Consider the following 6,000-nt stretch of genomic DNA (forward strand, 5'->3'; position numbering starts at 1 on the left):
TGCCTCTAAAGAGTGCTTTAACCACTTGCTTACTGGGCACTTAAACCCCCCTCAGTCCCAGACCAATTTTCAGCTTTCAGCGCTGATGCACTTTGAATGACAATTGCGCGGGCATACAACACTGTACCCAAATGAAATTTTTATCATTTTTTTCCCACAAATAGAGCTTTCTTTTGGTGGTATTTAGTTACAGCTCGGAGTTTTATTTTTTGCTAAACAAACAAAAAAAGATGCAAAAAATAAATAAAAAATCATGTTTTAATAGTTTGTTATAAAATTTTGCAAACGGGTCATTTTTCTCCTTCATTGAAGTGCGCTGATTAGGCGGCACTGATAGGCTGCACTGGTGGGCACTGATGGGCTGCATTGGTGGGCACTGATAGGCTGCACTGGTGGGCACTGATAGGCTGCACTGGTGGGCACTGATAGGCATAGTTAAGGCGGCACTAATAGGCACAGATAGGGCGGCACCGATGGGCACAGATAAGGCGGCACTGATGGGCAAAGATGGGCACAGATACGATGGCACGGATGGGTGGCACGGATGGGTGGCACGGATGGGTGGCACGGATGGGCACTGATAGGTACCACTGATATATGGGACTGATGGGCACTGATAGGTGGCACTGATAGGTGGCTCTGATAGGTGGCACTGCTGGGCACTGATGGGCGGCACTGCTGGGCACTGATGGGCGGCACTGCTGGGCACTGATGGGCGGCACTGGGGTGCAGCACCTTTAAGGCAGATTGTGGGCACTGCTGGGTGGCACTGTGGGTGGCACTGCTGGGTGGCACTATGGACACTGCTGGGTGGCACTGACGGGGGCACTTACTTTTAATAAGTGAGGCACTGCAGGGGGCAGGTGGGCACTGGCAGGGGGCAGGTGGTCGCTAGCAGGGCTGGCCGTGATCGGGACTGATGTCCCGATCACGGCCGCCAGTGATCGGCTTTTTTTTTTTCTCCTCACGCTGTCAGCTCGAGGAGGAATAATAGCCGATTACCGGCTCCGTTATATCACATGATCAGCTGTCATTGGCTGACAGCTGATCACGTGATAAGGGGTCGGGATCGACCCCTTGCACGGATCGGTGATCAGGCGAGTCTCATCAACTCGCCGATCACAGAGCGTGCCGCGCGCGCCCCTCAGGGGGCGTGCAGGCCGCTCGTACACAGGACGACGTCAATAGACGTAGTCCCGGAAAAGGAGATCCGCGCTGTAGCCGTCAATTGACTATAGCGCGGATCTCAAGTGGTTAAAGAAGAATTGCAGCCTTTCCCCTCCCCCCCCCCCACCATTTTTTTCACTGCTTACCTTTTACCTGTCTTCTGCATAGTAAGCATACTCAGGCCAGGGGGTCCAGCATTAAGCTGCTGGGATACTTCTCTGCCATGTTGTCTGCGACAGCTGCCGGGTCTTCTGGGTGCAGGCACCACTAAGCCCGTCCCCTCCTCTTTTGTGAATGGGACTGCATGTCATGCACCCCAGGAGGCACTGGGGGCACCGCGCCATTTGCCTAGGCGAATTCCGGGAACCAAGGGGTAGGCTGAGCCTTTGATGCCCAGAAAGAAAATTAAGTAAACAAACAAAAAAAATGATATCAGTGCTGCGGAGGAGGAGCAGGATGGAGAGGAGGAGAGTGCCAAGGGAGGGTTAAGGTCTGGTTTAATTGTCAGGCGAGAGAAGTTGCAATTCTGCAGTGAAAAAAAGAACCAAAGAAGCCAATAACTGTCATAACCAGGTATTGTCCTAATGGCCTAATACACTTGCACACTAATTAAAAGAAGAAACAGAGAAAAGATAGGAAAAAAAGGGGAAAACTAAAGGCGAAACAAAAGACCAGAAAAGAAAGAAGGAGGGAAAAAAAAGTGAAAAGAGTCTCAGGGATCAGTGGATTAGGGTTATCAAATCAACACAAGGAGATTGTCGAAGCATGATGGCTGAACATGGGACATCCAAGGTTGCCAAACTCTGAGAATATTTTTGTGAGTATCTAGCAAAATGATCATTATTTCTCATTGACCATAATGTCATTCATTCAGCGTTTAACTACCTCAAAACTAAGGGTTTGGAATTTCCAGGCTCTCGCTATGGTGAGTTTGGCTGCTGTAAAAAGCCACTTGTGCCCATCAAACGTAGCCACCTGTGGCCCATCAAATGCAGCCACTTGCCCATCAAATGCATCCACTTGTGCCCATCATATGCATCCACATGTCCATCCAATGCAGCCACCTGTGCCCATCAAATGCAGCCAATTGCCACGCCCCCCCCCCCACTTGCGGAGTTTGCGTCCCTAGCTGCATCTGGCTGCCAGAGCCGTGATCTGTGCGCCTGTGGGGGGTTGGGTTGGGGTGGGAGGAATGCAGCCGACTCAGCCGAGGGGACTTACCTCTGAGAGTGGCGGTGACCTCCACATAATATCATCTATACAAAATTTTATAAGCATTTTCCAAAATGAATACATTCTTAGAGCTTAGAATGCCAAGGTCATAATCTGTCAGTATACAAACAGAAAGGTGCAGCGCTCTGAACAGGGGAATACCAACAGACAGGGCAGAGTCCACAGGTGGGTGCTCAGGCAGTGGTGTCCTCCAAACAACACCCAGATAGGTAGATAAAATAGAAAAATAGCTGGGAACTCCAAACCATAATAAATATTTATTGGCACATATAGGAAAACAAAGGAGTAAATAATCTGCCAGTCGTCCTGATCCAACCCTATCCCTAACTCACACTCCCATTGATGATGGAAGGACCACACCAGGGTTTTGTAGAAGATGTAATGGAGGGGTATATCAAGGAGATAAGGCCTGTGGAGTGTGGTCGGGCTCTACAGATACTTTCAAATGGTTTTAGCACATAAGGAGGGGACTGAGATTTAAGGAGTTGTGAAACTAAGTGGTGGATCTGCATACATCGGTAATACTCCTGCAATGGGATTTCATGGAAAGACCTAGGTGCATGAAACATCGATATCTTAGTGGGGTAGAGAAAGAATGGATGTCCATAAACCAGGTAAACTGTCCAGGGTTGTCGAGCCCCAGTGAGAAAATTGGACTGTGCAGAAAGCATAACAAGAGTAAATTAGATACAAATAATTACCGCTCTAAGGTAATGACTTCTCCCAAAACAGCTGTCTCCACAATCCCACAGGGTGCTGGCTCTGTTTGCAACAGGAACTGAAGTAGAAAAGATGTAGCTGGATAGCCGCACTCCGAATTATTCAACTTTATTTCAAAAATGTAATTAAAATCATAGCATCTAGGCTGGTAAACAGACTAACTGCACAGCGGCTGTGCAGTTAGACTGTTTACCAGCCTAGATGCTATGATTTTGATTACATTTTTGAAATAAAGTTGAATAATTCAGAATGCGGCTATCCAGCTACATCTTTTCTACAAGAGTAAATTAGATCAGACCTGCCAAAAATTTTAGTCCCAAAGTCGAAGAGTATGGACTGGAGCAAAATTGAACTCAGGGCTGATGGGCGGGAAGCAGGAGAAAGCCATGGCAAGGAAGATAAAGCTGTAGGATAGGAGTCATTAAGATCCATAGTGACTCAAAGCGTTAGGTGATGTTTTTTGTGGAGATAGGACAGAGGAGCAATGTTGGCCACTAAATAATAAGTCTGAAGGTTAGGGACTGAGAGGCTGTGATTGTTTTTGCGACCAGAACAGAATTAATTTTGTAGTTCTAGGTCTCAAAGACCCCCAAATAAATTGTAAAACCCTACATTATTGAATATGGAGGATATGAGGGGGAGGGGGCAGGACCAGCAGCACCCAAAAAGCATATAGCAGTTTGGGAAGGTAAGTCATTTGTATAGTGTAATACCGCTTTATGTTTTATTGCTTAAAAAGAAAGTATGAGCGGATTTGTTTGTGATTTCATGCTGGACTATGCAAGTTTACTGAATCACTTGAGTACTTTATTTTCACGGTGTTGGAACATACACAAGAAGATTTCTTCACGTATGATTATTATGGACATTTTCGATGGTTTATTTTTGCACTTTATTAACCACTTAAGCCCCGGACCATTTTTCTGGCCAAAAACCAGACCACTTTTTGCGATTCGGCACTGCGTTGCTTTAACTGACAATTGCGCAGTCATGCAACGTGGCTTCCAAACAAAACTGATGTCCTTTTTTCCCACAAATAGAGGTTTCTTTTGGTGGTATTTGATCACCCCTGCGGTTTTTATTTTTTGCGCTATAAACAAAAAAACTATTTTGAAAAAAACACATTTTTTTTACATTTTGCTATAAAAAAGATTCTCCAAAAATATATAAAAATAGTTTTTTTCCTCGGTTTAGGCTAATACGTATTCTTCTACATATTTTTGCTAAAAAAACAGCAATAAGCGTTTATTGATTGGATTGTGCAAAAGTTATAGCATTTACAAAAAATGGGGTAGTTTTATGGCATTTTTATTAAGCATTTTTTTTACTAGTAATGGCAGCGATCAGCGATTTTTATCGTGACTGCGACATTATGGCGAACACATCAGACATTTTTGACACATTTTTGGGACCACTGTCATTTATACAGCAACCAGTGCTACACAAAAGCACGGATTCCTGTGTAAATGACCCTGGCAGTGAAGGTGTTAACCACTAGGTGGCAGTGTAGGGTATATGTGTGTCCTGGGGCGTGTTTCTAACTGTGGGGGGATGTGGCTGTGTGTAACATGTCACTGATCTCTGCTCCGATGACAGGGAGCAGAGGTCAGTGACACTCTCACTAGGCTGAATGGGGAGATGCTTGTTTACATTAGCATCTCCCCATTCTTCCTACCCGTGAGATGATTGCGGGTATCCCTGCGGTGATCGAGTCCGCGGGATCCGCGATCGGACTCACGAAGGTCCCGACCAATGCGCGCACGTGATGGTATGGCGTACAGGTACACCCATTTGCCTGTCTGTGCCATTCTGCCGACATATATCGGCGTGCGCCAGTCGGCAAGTGGTTAATTAGATATACATTGTATATTAATAATTTGATATTTGATTTCTGTATTGTTTCCTTTGTGCCCTTTATATATACTGTATTTTTGCATTGCTATTAGTTTTTCATTAATTTTAGCTGCAGCATTGGTATTTAATCAACAAATAGTTTTTTTGTATTGTGACCCCGAGACCCAACACTTTTCTCCTCAAAAAGTATGTATGTATTCCACCCAAGGTGTGGACAGGTCAGTCTATCATTCGTCTCCCAAGAAATCATAGGATTTCCTGTTGCCCACTATTTGTTATGCACCATACAAACGGTCGGACATTCCGACAACAAAATCAATAGTTTTTTTTCCCGACATATGTTGGCTCAAATCTGTCTTGCATACACACGGTCGCACAAAGTTGTCGGAATTTTCAATCATCAAGAACGAGGGGACGTACACCGCGTAGGATGGGACTGTAAAAGAGAAGTTCAGCACCACGTGTGGCACCCTTTGGGCTCCTTCTGCTGATCTCCTGTTTATCGCGTGTTAGCAGAAGATTGGTTAGAGACTTGTCAGACTTGTGCTTCAGATCGTTACTGCTCTTGAGTTTGTGCTTGTCGGTGCATATCTGCTTATCAGTGTGTGTAGTCAGTTTGCATTTGTTTGTCATTGCGTGCTATTTCTATAGTACTGTCTTTGCTTTTCAGTGCTTATTATCCGCTTGTTGCTGATTTTCAGTTCATTCTTGACTCCACAGTTTCCTTCAACGCCACAGGAATTGCAGACTGTGGCCTCCCACTTTGCCAACCGTTGGGACTTTCCCAATTGTGGAGGTGCAATTGATGGGAAACATGTCTGCATCGTCCCAACCCCCCCCAACTTGGGGTCCTACTATTATAATTACAAGGGGTATAATAGTATAGTGATGTTGGCGGTGGTGTCAGCTACCTACAAGTTCCTGTATGTGGACGTGCGGAAAAATGGCCGGATGACGGATGGTGGAGTGATTGCGCAGACAAAGTTTTAATGGCATCTCCAGAGTGGCAATTTGGGCTTACCACCT

This window comes from Lithobates pipiens, unplaced genomic scaffold (genome assembly GCF_037356315.1).
Source record: "Lithobates pipiens isolate NorthernLeopardFrog02 unplaced genomic scaffold, aLitPip1_a1.2 Scaffold_59, whole genome shotgun sequence".
Lineage (NCBI taxonomy): Eukaryota > Metazoa > Chordata > Amphibia > Anura > Ranidae > Lithobates > Lithobates pipiens.